Source organism: Triturus cristatus, chromosome 7 (assembly GCF_964204655.1).
Source record: "Triturus cristatus chromosome 7, aTriCri1.1, whole genome shotgun sequence".
Lineage (NCBI taxonomy): Eukaryota > Metazoa > Chordata > Amphibia > Caudata > Salamandridae > Triturus > Triturus cristatus.
Genome location: NC_140590.1, coordinates 627,073,782 through 627,088,866, shown reverse-complemented (window position 1 = coordinate 627,088,866; position 15,085 = coordinate 627,073,782). Strand labels below are relative to the sequence as shown.

Here is a 15,085-nt window from a genome sequence, read left to right as displayed (position 1 = left end):
GGTGGGGCGACCCTCCCTCGTTGCCAGATACCTGGTTCGACCCAGTCCTGTGCAGCCGGGCCGAGGGGGTTTGAAGACTCGCGCGGTCCCTCCTGGTTACTGGGAGGGACTGACGGTGGTCGGGCTGCCTGCTCCCGTCGCTCTGGGAGCCTCCCCCTCGCCGGCCGGTGGGTGGGGGGGGACTTCTGGGCCAAACACCTGGAACCTCGAGAGACGCTGGCGTAGAGACTATAATATCACTGACAAAGCCCTTTATAAGGAAGCAATATCCAAGTGTAAGCAACTCATTATCCTGGAGAAAAGCAAATACTACCTCAGTCAGAAAGAATCGGCCCAAGATTCCACCAAGGAGCTTTTTCAGGTAGTCACTAAACTATCGGGGTCGGTGACAAACCCTCCAATAGCTCCCACCCAAGACCTTTGCAACACACGGGCCAGCTCCTTTCAAGACAAGGTCAGCAACATATACGTCCATTTCGCTGCCGGACCCAAAACAGACTATCCAGCGGCCACCCCTGATCATGACTAAAATTCGAGAAGGAGGGGGTATTTTCTTCAAGTCTCACCAAAACAGATCAAGGATCTTATCCTAACCATCAAGTCAGGCTCCCCCACCGACCCCTGCCCTTCTTCTGTTTTAAAACTGATCTAATAGCCCCAAATCTAACAAATATCTGCAATGCCATATTTAACACAGGCATTTACCCATCTACATGGAAAAAGGCGATTATTAACTCACTGCTGAAGAAGCAGCACCTTGATACTTTAGAAACAAAAAAATACAAACTATCACAAGCCTCCCATTCACAGCTAAAATATTTGAGAAAACAATGAACTCGCAACTGGCCCATTACATTGAAGATAATAACCTTCTGGACGAGACGCAATTTAGCTTTAGGAAAGGCCACAGTACAGAAACTGCCCTCATTAAAGCAGTAGACAAAATTAGAACAGTCCTAGACCAAGGTGGTGCTGCTGTGCTAGTGCTGCTAGATTTATCAGCAGCCTTTGACACGGTCGATCACTTTACATTGATCGACCGTGTCTCAAACATAGGCATCAAACTGAGGGCCATAGAATTACTGGCCTCCTTTCTTTCTAACCGCACACAACTTGTGAGTCTCAGCGATTAGAAGTCCTCCCCTTTTACCCTCCTGTGCGGTGTGCCACAAGATTCATCCTTGAGTCCGACCTTGTTCAACATCCATTTATCGGACCTGGCCAAGGTCATCGAAGCCCACGGGATGGGTCTCACATCCTACGCCGATGACACACAATTGGTGCTAGCTATCCACAACGACGGAGGAGCAATTGCGGCCAGCTTCCAAGACAGAATGCTGGCCATCAGTACTTGGATGGCCAACAATTGCCTAAAGTTAAACTGACAAAACGGAGGTACTGATTTCTGGCAATCTCTTTCCTGTATGGTCCTCTACTTGGTGGCCTGCCAATCTGGGACCACCACCTCCCCCGGTTTCTAAAGTTAGAAATTTAGGGGTCCTGTTTGACGACAAGCTGACATTTACATCACATGCCAACGCAGTTGTCTCCTCATCTTTCTATACTCTTAGGATGATAAAAAAACTCCTACTCTTCCTTCCATCCTGTGCCGGATAAACCCTTATTACACCCTAGTAATGTCAAAAATTGATTACTGTAAAGGCCTCTTCATCAACGCTCAGAAAAAGGTCATTAATAGACTACAGATGGTACAGAACTCGTCCGCTAGAATGTTAACAGGTACCCCCAACCAATTTCACCTGTAGTTCGAAAACTTCACTGGCTGCCTATAATAAGCCGAATTAAATTTAAAGCACTCTGCATTGCCTTTAAGGCCATCCATAAAACCGGACCTGATTTCTTGAAGAAGGCTTTGTGTGTCTACACTCCAATAGACTCTTGCGCTTATCAACAGCCAACCTTCTGAAGGTCCCTCGCACCAAAAAAGCTTCCTGGGGTGACAGAAGCTTCACTGTCGCCACCGCCAAACTATGGAACACTCTCCCTCTATATATTAAATCCTGCCCAACTCTACTTCCCTTCAGGAAACCGGTAAAACATAGGCTTTTTAATCAATAGGCACCCACTCCTGACTCGATCTTCTATACAGTTTGCAGCACCGAGACACCCAAGGGTATTTGTGCTCTCTATAAATTGCTTAAATAAATAAGCGGGTTTTTTCTCCCAACGGTGCAGTCTGACTCCCAGAGGGGAAGCCTTGAACTGGGCGCCCGGGCCGTCTCGCCGTGCGGGCAGTGGACGGACTGCGTCACCTTCCTCCCGCCTCTCCTGCGCCTGCAGGTGGGCAAACGTTTTCGAAATGTTGCCTGTGATTCTTGTTGGTGGATCACTCGGCTCGCGCGTCGATGAAGAATGCAGCTAGCTGTGAGAATTAGTGTGAATTGCAGGACACGTTGATCATCGACACTTCGAATGCACCTTGCAGCGCCGGGTACCTCACTGGCTACGCCTATCTGAGGGTCGCTGGATCATCAATCGCCCTGGGGCTTCCCCGGGACGCGGCTGAGGCCGTCGCAGGGTTAGCTCCGCTTCCCTACATCCCCCCACAAGGTCAGAACCCCCCACGCCCGTGGCAGGGTCCCTCACCGGGTCCTGCGCGAAGGTACGCCGCCGGTGCGCCTATTCCCGCTTTCCCGTCCCGGGGCGCCTGGCTGCGTGCCAAGCGTGGCTGTCTGTGGTGTCCCACCGGCTGCCCGTGTGCACATGCCTCGGGAGCCCACCTCCGTGGCCGGCTTCCCGGGGAGGGCGAACCCCCCTCCAGATCCGATCCAAGGAAAGACGGCGCGCGCTGCCGGGACGCCAGGCCCCTGCTCTGGCAGGGACCTGGCCTTTCCCAGCGACTACCCCCCAGTCCCTCCCCCCACCCCTCCCCGACGCTTCTCCATTTTTTCCGACTACGACCTCAGATCAGACGTGCGGCAACCTGCTGAATTTAAGCATATTACTAAGCGGAGGAGAAGAAACTAACCAGGATTCACCCAGTAACTGCGAGGGAAGAGCCCAGCGCCAAATCTCCGCCTGGCGGTGGGCACAGGAAATGTGGCATTCAGAAGATCGACTCCCCGGTGTCGCTCAGGGGGCCCAAGTCCTTCTTATCAAAGCTCTCCACGCGGACGGTGTTAGGCCGGTAGCGGCCCCTGGCGTGCCGGGATCGGGTCTTCTAAGAGTCGGGTTTCTTGGGAATGCAGCCCAAAGCGGGTGGTAAGCTCCATCTAAGGCTAAATACGGGTGCAAGACCGATAGCCAACAAGTACCGTAAGGGAAAGTTGAAAAGAACTTTGAAGAGCGAGTTCAAGAGGGCGTGAAACTGTCGAGAGGTAAACGGGTGGGGTCCGTGCAGTCCGCCCAGCGGATTCAACACGACCGGAAGGTCAGTGGCCCGGGAGTTCCAGATCCCCTCTGCGGGACCGGTGCCAGGGGCCTACCCGGCCCCCGCAGGACGCATTTCCTCCGCGGCGGTGTACCGCTCCGGGTCGGCTGGGAAGGCTTCGGAGTGGCAGGTGGCCCTCCACTCCGGCAGACGGTGTTGCGGCCACCCCTCCCTCCCCCCTCCCCCCCATCCCGGCAGCATCTTTGCTGTGTTCGCAGGGCCGAGGGAGATTCGACCGCCTCCGCGCCCTCCTCCGAGCAACCGCTCCCAGCTGCCCATCAGTGTGCGCCGGGGCAGGGAAGGGGGGGATGGAGGCCCCCCTGCTCCCAGTGCGACTATCGACTGGGGCGGACTGTGCTCAGTGCGCCCTGACGGCGTTGAGTAGCTGTGCGGGGAGGCCCACGCCGGGGTCCAGGGGTCTGCGGCGATGTCGGTTACCCACCCGACCCGTCTAGAAACACGGACCAAGCAAGTGCCTAGTGGGCCACTTTTGGTAAGCAGAACTGGCGCTGCGGTATGAACCGAACGCCGGGTTAAGGTGCCCGATGCCGACACTCATCAGACCCCAGAAAAGGTGTAGGTTGATATAGACAGGAGGAGGTGGCCATGGAAGTCTGAATCCGCTTAGGAGTGTGTAACACCTCACCTGCTGAATCAACTAGCCCTGAAAATGGATGGCGCTCGAGCGTCGAGGCCATACCTCGCCGTTGCTGAGAGCCGCGGGGGCTAAGCCGCGATGAGTAGGAGAGCCGCTGAAGTGCGCATGGAAGCCCGGGGCGAGGGCCTAGGTGGAGCCACCGCAGGGTCAGATCTTGGTGGTAGTAGCAAATATTCAAACGAGAACTTTGAAGGCCGAAGTGGAGAAGGGTTTCATGTGAACAGCAGTTGAACAGGGGTCAGTCGGTCCGAAGAGATGGGCGTGCGCTGTTCGGAAGGGACGGGCGATGGCCTCCATTGCCCTCGGCCGATCTAAAGGGAGTCTGGTTCAGAACCCCGAAACCCGGACTGGCGGAGATGGGCGCCCTCGCAGCGTCCAGTGCGGTAACACAAACGATCCCAGAGAAGCCAGCGGGAGCCCAGGGAGAGTTCTATTTTCTTTGTGAAGGGCAGGGTGCCCTGGAATGGATTCGCCCCGAGAGAGCCTTGAAAAGCGGTGCGGTTCTGGCGGCGTCCGGTGAGCTCTCGCTGGTCCTTGAAAATCCAGGGGAGATGGTGTAAATCTCACGCTGGGCCGTACCCATATCCGCAACAGGTCTCCAAGGCGAACAGCCTTTGGCATGTTGGAACAATGTAGGCAAGGGAAGTCGGCAAATCAGATCCGTAACTTCGGGATAAGGATTGGCTCTAAGGGCTGGGTCAGTCGGTCTGAGGCGCGAAGCTGGGCTGGGCGTGCGCCACGGCTGGACGAGGCGCCTCCCTGCGGGGCGGCAGCGACTCTGGACGCAAGCCGGGCCCTTCCTGTGGAACGCCCCAGCTGCGGTGGTCTCCTCTCCCCGTGCCCGCACCCCGGGGGTGCGAGGCCGGCGTTCTGATTCGGCCGGTGCCTAGCAGCTGACTTAGAACTGGTGTGGACCAGGGGAATCCGAATGTTTAATTAAAACAATGCATCGCGAAGGCCCGAGGCGGGTGTTTACGCGATGTGGTTTCTGCCCAGTGCTCTGAATGTCAAAGTGAAGAAATTCAATTTTAGCACGGGTAAACGGTGGGAGTAACTATGACTCTCTTAAGGTAGCTAAATGCCTCGTTATCTAATTAGTGATGCGCATGAATGGATGAACGAGATTCCCACTGTCCCTACCTACTATCTAGCGAAACCACAGCCAAGGGAACGGGGTTGGCAGAATTGTCGGGGAACCAAGGCCCTGTTGAGCTTGACTGTAGTCTGGCACTGTGAAGAGACATAAGAGGTGTAAGATAAGTGGGAGGCCCTTGGGCCGCCGGTTAAATACCACTACTCATCGCTTTTTCACTTACCCGGTGAGGCGGCGGGTGAGCCCCGCGGGGCTCTCGCTTCTGGCTCCAATCGCCCGGTGCCCGCCGGGCGCGACCTGCTCCAGGGGCAGTGGCAGGTGAGGAGTTTGACTGGGGCGGTACACCTGTCAAATTATATCGCAGGTGTCCTAAGGCGAGCTCAGGGAGGACAGAAACCTCCCGCGGAGCAGAGGGGTAAAAGCTCGCTTGATCTCAATTTTCAGTATGAATACAGACCGTGAAAGAGGGGCCTCACGATCCTTCTGACTTTTTGGGTTTGAAGCAGAAGGTGTCAGAAAAGTTACCACAGGGATAACTGGCTTGTGGCGGCCAAGCATTCATAGCGACATCGCTTTTTGATCCTTTGATGTCAGCTCTTCCTATCATTGTGAAGCAGAATTCACCAAGCGTTGAATTGTTCACCCACTAATGGGGAACGTGAGCTGGGTTTAGACCGTCGGGAGACAGGTTAGTTTTACCCTACTGATAATGTGTTGTGGCTATAGTAATCCTGCTCAGTACGAGAGGAACTGCAGGTTCAGACATTTGCTGTATGTGCTTGGCTGAGGAGCCAATGGGGCGAAGCTACCATTTGTGGCATTATGACTGAACGTCTCTAAGTCAGAATCCCCACTAAACCGTAACTATACCGCAGTGCCGGGGAGCCTCGGTTGGCCTGGGATAGCTGGCCTCTCTCGGGGTGGCGGTGCGTAGAGCTGCTCGCTTGGGGACTGGAGCGCAGACAGAAGGGGGCCGCCTCCATCGCCCTTAGTGCACCGCATGTTCGTGGGGCACCCGGTGCTAAATCATTCGTAGACGACCTGCTTCTGGGTCAGGGTTTCATAAGTAGCAGAGCAGCTACCTCCCTGCGATCTATTGAAAGTCATCCTCTGAGGCAAGATTTTGTCTCCGTGCGTGGGCCCCCGCGTAGGCCCTCCTCCACCACACCCAGGGGTGGGTCCCTCTGCCGCCGGGCCGGCGGGAGGGACGCGGAGAGGGCGACGCGGGCCTGCGGGAGGCCCCCTTCCACCACGGGGCTACCATCCCATGCAAGTCAACTGGGTGCCCAGATGCCTAGATGGGCTGGGCCAGCCGGGCCTCCCCTTTCCCACTGCTCCCACGCAAGTCGAGCGGGGAGGTGAGCAGCCCCGGGGAAGGAGCCTCCCGAGCAGCGGCCTCAGAGCGCCTTGCCACCCTCGCCGCCGTCGGACGGCAAGGGTGGCTGGGTCCAGACGTCCCAGGCCTTGTGGGAGCTGAGTCGTCCCAGGCTATCTGGTCGTCTGGCTGCTCGACCAGGTGGCCCTGCGGGCTTGGCGACCAGGTGGCCCTGCGGGCTTGGCGACCAGGTGGCCCTGCGGTCTTGGCGACCAAGTGGCCCTGCGGGCCAGCCCGACCAGGTGGCCCTGCGGGCCAGCCCGACCAGGTGGCCCTGCCCGTCCTGCAAGCCAGCCAAGGGTCCGGGTGCTGGAGTCTGGGCCATCGGGACCCGGGGAGGATCTCCCCAGCCTGGCCTAGGGTTCAGAAGCTGGCACCGGGCCTGGGGCTTGAGCTCTGTCTGGCAGGCCCCGTGGTGCTGGAGCCCTCTGTCTTGTAAGCCAGCCGAGGGTCCGGGCGCCGGGGACAGGGGTGTTCCACCGGGGCCCGGGGAGGCTTTTCCCAGTCTGGCTTTACCCTCCTTCGTTCCTGCCACCCTTCCGGGATCCAGGAAGGCACACCCGACAGTCAGCACCCTGACACCCAAGGCTCTGGGTGTGTGTGGGGGGGGTGACAGTCAGTAGCTAGGGCAAGGCAGCTGCAGAGTGGGGAGGACTGCCTAGCTCCCCCCTGTCTTCGGGTCAAGGAGTGGCAGGAGGCTAGTCCTGCAGAAAGGGGCGGCTGAGCCGGAGCCCCTGGAGAGCTCGGAGAAGCCCTGAGCAGGGGACGCCTGGGCCTGGGCCTGGTCTGGGATGGCAGCGACTTGCGGATGTCCTGTGCTGCCCAGGGGGGGGTCCACCGGGGCACGGGGAGGCTCTGCCCGGCCTGGCTGGGTTCGGTAGCAGGCACCGGGCCCGGGGCTTGAGCTGTGTCCGGTGTGCCCTGGGTTGGGGCAGCCTCCCCGGTCCTGCAAGCCAGCGGAGGGTCCGGGTGCTTGGGGACAGGAGGTCCCATCGGGGCCCGGGTAGACAATCGCCTGGCTGGGTTCGGAAGAGGTGACCGGGCCCGAGGCTTGACCTCCATCCCATGGCTGCGGGAGCCCCCTGTCCTGCAAGCCAGCCGAGGGTCATGGGGCTGGAGACATGGGTGTTCCACCGGGGCCCATGGGCTGGGTTCGGTAGCAGGGCCCGTGGCTTGAGCTCTGTCCAGCTGGCCCTGGGGTGCAGGAGCCCCCGTCCTGCAAGCCAGCCAAGGGTCCGGGCGCTGGAGTCTGGGCCATCGGGGCCCGAGGAGGCTCTTCCCGGTCTGGCTGGGTGTCGGAAGCAGGGACCATGCCTGGGGCTTGAGCTCTGTCCGGCAGGCCATGGGGTGCGGGCACCCTGCAAGCCAGCCGAGGGTCAGGGTGCTGGGGACCTGGGTCCATCGGGCCCGGCGAGGCTCTCCCCGGCCTGGCTGGGTGTCAGAAGCAGGGACCGGGCCCTGGGCTTGAGCTCCATCTGGCGGGCCCCGAGGTGCGGGAGCCCCCTGTCCTGCAAACCAGCAAAGTGTCTGGGCATTGGGGACAGGCGTCCATCAGGGCCTGGGGAGGCTCTCCCCGTCCTGGCCTAGGGTTCTGAAGCTGGGACTGGGACCAGGCCCCAAGCTTGAGCTCCGTCTGGTGGGCCCTGGGGTGTGGGAGCAAGGGTCAGCGTGCTGGGGACAGGGGGTGAGGCCCGGTAGGCTCTCCCAGGCCTGGCCTAGGGTACAGAAGCTGGAACTGTGACCGGGGCCAGGGCTTGAGCTCTGTCTGACGGGCCCTGGTGTGCGGGAGCCCCCCGTCCTGCAAGCCAGCCGAGGGTCCGGGCGCTGGGGACAGGGGGTCCATCGGGCCCGGTAAGGCTCTTCCCGGCCTAGCCTAGGGTTCGGAAGCTGGGCCCGGGGCTTGAGCTCTGTCTGGCGGGCCCTGGGGACGGGAGCCCCCCGGTCCCTTTACTCCACGTTCTTAGCGGAGCGCAGCATAGGCAAATCTCTGCCCACCCCTACTGTCAAGGTGCCTGGGGGACCCCCGTCCACAGCTGGGGTCTCCGAGCCCCCCAAGGGCAGGCAGGATCCCTTCCAATAAGGCGCAGGGCGGGCAGATGCGAGCGGGCGAGTGGATTTGTCGAGCCCTGACCCCAGCCAAGCTGGGAGGGGAAGCCTCCCGTGCCAGATGGACGCACCCCAGGGCCCACCGGAGGACATGCCCGGGCCCCAGCATCGCAGGGGCAGCATATTCCCCAGCTCTGGTGAGCTGGCAGACTGGGGCCTGCTGGCTCCCTGCCAAGCCCTGTTCTCTCCCAGCACTCGAAAAATCCGCTCGCTTCTCCTGCACGTCCGGGCCCGGGAGCCCCTACATTGGCCCAGGGAGGCGAGCTGCTCCATGCCTGAGGCACAGTTGGGGTCTTTGAGCCCCCAGGACGCAGAGCCCCTCAAGGGCAGGCAGGAGCCCTCCTGCGAAGGCTCGGGCAGGCAGATTGGCATCCTTCGGGCCCTGCCATTTGGTTGCGCCTTTCCCCTCTGCCACCTGGTCGCGCTCAATGCTTTCCAATAGGGCGACCCGATGGCCGGGCCGGCCTGGAAGTACCGATGGGGGCTCGTCCGCCTCCCCGATCCCAGCCAGGGCTCCAGGATGTCAGGCACCTCTGCGCCCTCGGTCCCCTCCATCACTCGGTGCGCACCAGTTACCAGAAAGAGGGGTAGCTTTTCTCCGGATTACTAGGGGCAGGGTATGCCGGAACCCCTCTCAGGTTGGTGACTCTCAGCCGGGGACCAGATGGGCTAGGCCCGGACAACACCTCCCTTACCGTCCGGGGCTCCCTCCTCCGCATGGAAATTTGCCCAGGACTGGCTCAATCGGGCCCCGGCCGGTCCTCTTGTGTGCGTCCGGGCCCGAGAGTTCGTGCCTGAGGCCCAGCTGGGGTCTCCGACATGGCAGGCACTGAAGAATGGGCTTCACCTAGTCTCCCTCACCTGAGGGGTCGGGTTGGCAGAAGTGGGCAGACTGGGGGAGGTGTGAACACCTCCGTCTACGAAAGGCTTTGTTTATGGGTACAGGGACAAAAGGCTCCCACCCCAGAGGTCCAGAAACGTGTCTTGTGGTGGCAGGCTAGAGTTCACCAGTTAGGAACCCACCAGTGGTTGGTTAGGTTCAGCGGTCCCCTCTAGAAGCGACCCCTGAGTGCATGGAATAATAAATCTGACACTTGAATCAATGCAGGTTTATTATTCCAAGATGTTTGATACCAAACTTCCCAGGGTTCAGTAAAGCCAATATGGTGCTAGGAAACTCGTAATGACCAGATTCCAGACCATATACTCAGGATGGCTTTACTGGCCACCTATAATATCTAACAATGGACTTAGATATTATAGGGGCCTGACTGCTCATGGAGATAGATCCTCACATGAGGTATAGCACACCTTGCCGCAAAAGTGACTTACCTAGGCCTCATGCAGTGCTGGGCAGGCATGGCACACAGGGATGTGTGCCATGTCGACTCTTTACTTTTAGCTGCACCACAACACGCAGGCTGCAATGGCAGAGATGCATGTTTGTGGTGAGAGGTCTCTGGTGGTGGCATAATACATGCTGCCGCCCTCAAAGGCCTTTCCCTGGCTACCATGCCTTTGGTACCACAGGTACCCTTTAAAAGGGGCTTACAGGTAGGTCAGAGTTGTGCCAATTGTGGAAACAATGGTACAGGTTAGGACAAGAACACAGGCCCTGGGAGCCTGATTAGCAGGGTCCACAGGGACGCTCAGTCAACTTGCATCCGGTATCTGACAAAAAGTAAGGGGCAACCATGCAGAAAGGGCACTTTCCTACACCCATTAACACCAGTTGCCCCTGTTAGGATGGTGCAGAATAGTATGTTAAAGGAGGAACCTGTATTATAGCAAAGCAAGAACTGCGGCAGGAAATCAAGACCAAGCAGCCGGAGAAGGAAGAAAAGTCCTTGCGAATAGGATGCACATTGGGTATGGAGAAAAAACAGTGAGGCCAGTAAACTATTGAAGTACCAGACAGATACATCTGGGGAAAATATCATATCTTGGTGATTTAGTGTACTACTCTTGTATTCAATCCCAACTTATGGAGCAAGTGGCAAAGTCTGGGGTGTTAGTTAGCTTGATGTTTGCCAGTATCTCTGTGGTGAACAGCTACTAGGTTCCACTCAGATTCTACAAATAAAACATTGTTAGTGTTGTCCCTATTTAATCTCTAAAATGTTTCTTTTGAGAGAGGGAAAGAATGTCCTCATGGCCAGAAATATTACTTTCAACTCTAGAACACTGATATGAAGAGATCTGTCCACAAAAGGCAGCTAACCTGAAGTTAAAGGCAGTCAGCATTTCATCACTACTCTAAAGAATCGAGCGGGATGGACATTTACATGGAAAGGGGCAGCCCCTTGGACAGTTAAGGATGAGTAAACCAACAGAGATACTTCTAGAGCAGTGGGGGGTTTAAAAACACTGCCTGAACCCACTGAATGGCAAGTTGTTTTGACAACTATATTTAGTTGATGGACAAAAACAAATGAATATGACAACCAATCAAATTAAAGATCCTCTGAAACCAAAGAATTACAAACTGTTTTCTCACAACAAAGTTCTTTAATCTCCACCATGATCACACTCCTTTGTAGAGGATAGAAGGCTAGACCCAGAAGTATTCGGAATTGCTGTGATAAACTAAAGGCTGGGGCACAAAAGGCATATGGGACTCACTAAAAATCCTAGAATGAAAAGAGTGCTGTGCACCGAGGGAGGACTGGATATAACCTAATCCTAGGATGGAGTTCAGATCAACCAACCATCCAGACAAGGATACAAATGCACCGGCAGCTAAAAGTTTGAGAAATCTTCATTGTAGTGTAGGACTATGAGGGCCTATTTTTGGTGCTTATGGTTTGTGGATGTCTGTGTTGTATCCGTGTTTTCCAAACAAATTGAAATCAGTGCTGATCACTGTTTATTCAGCTGCCAAAATAGACACAATTGTGTTTTCCAGGGATTACAAAATAATTTGGGGTTTTTGCAGTCATTGTTATAAAGCACATATTAATTTGAAGGAGAAGTAATGCAGTGTATGTAGTGTCTTCCAACTGACAGTGTGTCCAATGGATTTATGTTAGTCTGTTTTAAGCATAGAAAGTCTGTGTATTGAATTCTCAATCACACCTCATAACCTTCTCACATCTCATTACCTTTCACACTGTTTCTGTCAGGACACTGGCTGGTTTATAGTACTATTAATGGATTAAAACGTAAGAGTGCTATATTCAAATATTTTAATAAACAAATTCTTAGACCTTGCTGAGGGGGTCATTCGCTTACTCCTCATTGAATATTATGATACTGGAGGGGTGGTAAACCTTGCCAACAGAATAGTACCCTGTGAAACAATTAACATTTTTAAAATGTACCAGATTATTTGGCTCTGTATTCTAAGGCATCAGAAACATGATGCTTTAAGCATGCTCGCACTGCTCTTCTGCACTCTTTGCCGGACTACATTAAGGTGGTGCTGCTGTTTTGTGGACATTCATAGCTGCCAAGTGTCCCCAGGGCAAATGTTTTCACTTGAAGTCAGTGCTGGCCTTTTAAAAGACATTACATTGTATTCTGGAACTTCTAATATTGCTGTTAATATCGTAACTATGTGCTCAAAAACCTCAGCAGTAAAATGCAGTTGGGTAAAAAGCCTGAATTAGCTGAAGGTATCACATATAGCAATGGGACATCTAGCAGCTATGAATTTCGTTGGTATGTAAAACATCTTGTGGCACGTTGTCGCCAGTATCCCTTGTGCATGGTGACAGCACTATTTTCACAAGTATGAGTCACTACACCTTGAATTGAAAGTTTTACAGCCTGGGGTGCTTGGTAGGTGACAGGCTACCAATACTGACTTGTTAGAAAAGGAGGCTTATGTATCAAAGGGTTTTACCCATTACGTGCCTATTGAAGGTACATATTTGGGAACGATGCATATGAGTTAGCCCTTTCTTCAATCAGTTAAATAGTTAAACATTACCTAAAGATTAAATATGATTGTATCACCACCAGATTCTCTACAGTCTATAAAATATTCAGATCAAATAAAAAGCATGCTTGTAAACCCTGCGCCTTTCATCAAAGCACACAAAAACTGGAAGAAACAAAAGGAGAAGAAACAATACTTAAGTTACATCCCTTCTCAACAAAACTCGAGCAGAATGATTAAACTTTCTTGCTGCTACCTTCTATAACAAAACTACATTGTGTTGGCCTCTTCAAAAAGAAATAAAATGTCTCATTCTCACTCACCTTTCTTTCTTTGAAAAGCATTTTAGTTTGTGTTGTGTAGGTGTTTATCACTGTTTATCTGTTTACACTAATGAGGGCAGTTTCCCTTTTGGTGTTTTTTTACCAGTTATTATGGGCTTAAACCTAAAACAGTGTAGCCTATATGTAATACATAATACTAGGTATCCTGAAAATCTAATGAAGTCCATATTGTATGTAAGTGGGTTTCTGTTGCAGTAACCCCCCACTTTTTGCCTGATAACTGATGCACTTGTCCTTGTTGTGCCATGGGCTCTTGCCAATCAGGTGCCCAGGGCCTGTGTTCCTTCCCTAAAAACTGCCTAACAGCCCAAACCCGATTGGCATCTCTGGTCACATGTCCGCCCCTGGTAAATTGTACCCTAGGTACCCAGGGCCTTGTGACCAGAGAAGGCCCCTAAGGGCAGCAGCACTTATTGTGCCACCCTTGGAGGCCCTGTACCTTGACACACACACACTGCCTTTGCAGGCTGAGTGTCTTGGTGCAGAACAAAACAAAGAGCCGACATGGCACACATCCTGTGTGCCATGCCCACAACACACACTGCCCTGGCATACCTCAGTCACCCCTCTAGTTGGGTGCCCTGTGCCAGTGGTGTGGGCACAGGTGCATGAGCCCTGTGCCCGTACAGTACACAGCTCCATTCCTGGGCACTGTAAGTGCAGTGCTGCCATTAAGAGTATATGGTGCTGGGAGGTCGTCAACACGAACTCCACAGCACCATGATGGCTACACTGAAGACTGAGAAGTTTGGTATCAAACTTCTCAGCACAGTAAACCCACACTGATGCCAGTGTGGGATTCACTGTAAGATGCACGACAGAGGGCATCTTAGAGATGCCTCCTGAGCCTAGCCTACAATCCACGTCTTGTCTGAGGGTCTGCCTAGGCTGCCACACAGCAGACCTGTTGCTGAACCCCTGGGTAGAGAGCCATCCGCTCTCCTGGGCCTGCAGCAATGCACATCCTGGGCGAGGTGCTAGGTTTCCTCCCCCAGGATGGGCAGGGGAAGCTTCAAAGGCATGCCGTCTTTGTGAGCTTCTCCAGGCCACTTGCTGTACTCAGCAACTGGCCCCTACCGGTTCTGACCCCCACTCTGGCGGGAAGACTAGCCGGAAACCCCAAGGAAGGAAAGGGGATGTGCCAGCCTCTGCCAACCCCACACCTCAGGTGGGGGAGGCGAGGTGAAGCACATCTCTGGCCTCTCGCCATTTTGAAGATGGGGAGCCCTGCCCAATCAGGACTAGGCTACTGCCCCCCTCCCACAGGAGAGTGGCAGGGTAGGGGGTGTACCCACCCCAGGGAAGGGACCCATTGGTCCCTGCCCTTTACCTACCTGTAACGCCCCTACATTTAGTATTTAGGGGCACCCTGAACCTTACTTACTTAGTTCCAGATTCCGAAACAGCAAAAAAGATCAAGAGACAAGGAGACCTGCCGTGCAACTGCTCACAAGAGGAAGACACCAACTGCTTTGGCCCCAGCCCTACCGGCCTGTCGACCCTCGAACCTGCTCCTGCTTTTCCCCGGCACCTCCAGTGGCCCACAACCTCACAAACCCCGGAGGACCTGGCTACCTTGTGACCCTAAGCAACTGGGACTCCCACGAGTAGTGGTACTGCTCAAAGCAAGTAACTGACCCCTGGCATCAGCCAGGAACCGCGAACCCTGCACACTCTGCACCCGCCAAGCCTGGCCTGTGCTGGAGTGAACAAAGACCCCGAAGACGTCCCCCCGGCGACTGTGACCCCGAATCCAGCACCCAAGGACCCACCTCGACGCTCCTGACGACGCCTGCAGCCTCAGAACCAGGGACCCCTCCAACCGTGACCTGCCGAGGGTAAGATTTCCCAACACCAAAAGGCACCCCTGCGGCCCCCTGTGCCCAACACCTGGGTGCCTACCTATCCTCCAACTACCCAACTTACCTCTCGAAGTGGTGGTCACACCTGAAGAATCTTTGTCCCCAAGCTTGCCGCCTTTGTTCGTTTTTGAGCTTCTCCATTGCAATCCATTGAGCGCCCGACGGCTCAAAAGCACCGTGCACCCAGCCGCCCGAGTGCCCCTGGCAGTGCAATCTCTGCTCTACTTCCCCATTTGCCCTGAGCAAGTGACCAGAAGCCCAGCTCCCACAGCCGTGTGGCCCGCTAGCCAGCAGCCACCAACCACGGGCCCCCTGCCTCCCATAGGATAACATTGGGCCTAACTCACTCTGCACCCGGCTGCCCCTGTGCCGCTGA

General features: G+C 55.3%; 1 protein-coding gene, 1 non-coding gene and 1 pseudogene across 3 annotated transcripts in view; all 3 read left to right on the top strand.

The window, feature by feature from the left end:
• The window catches only part of ERN1 (endoplasmic reticulum to nucleus signaling 1), a 617,499-nt gene that overhangs the window by 533,336 nt on the left and 69,078 nt on the right, over positions 1-15,085 (top strand). The gene's annotated exons all lie outside the window — the stretch shown is intronic.
• On the top strand, positions 2,332-2,484 carry LOC146810242 (5.8S ribosomal RNA). The gene has a single exon (XR_014967055.1). It is a non-coding gene; the product is annotated as a 5.8S ribosomal RNA (ribosomal RNA).
• Positions 2,919-6,269, top strand: LOC146810241 (28S ribosomal RNA; annotated as a pseudogene).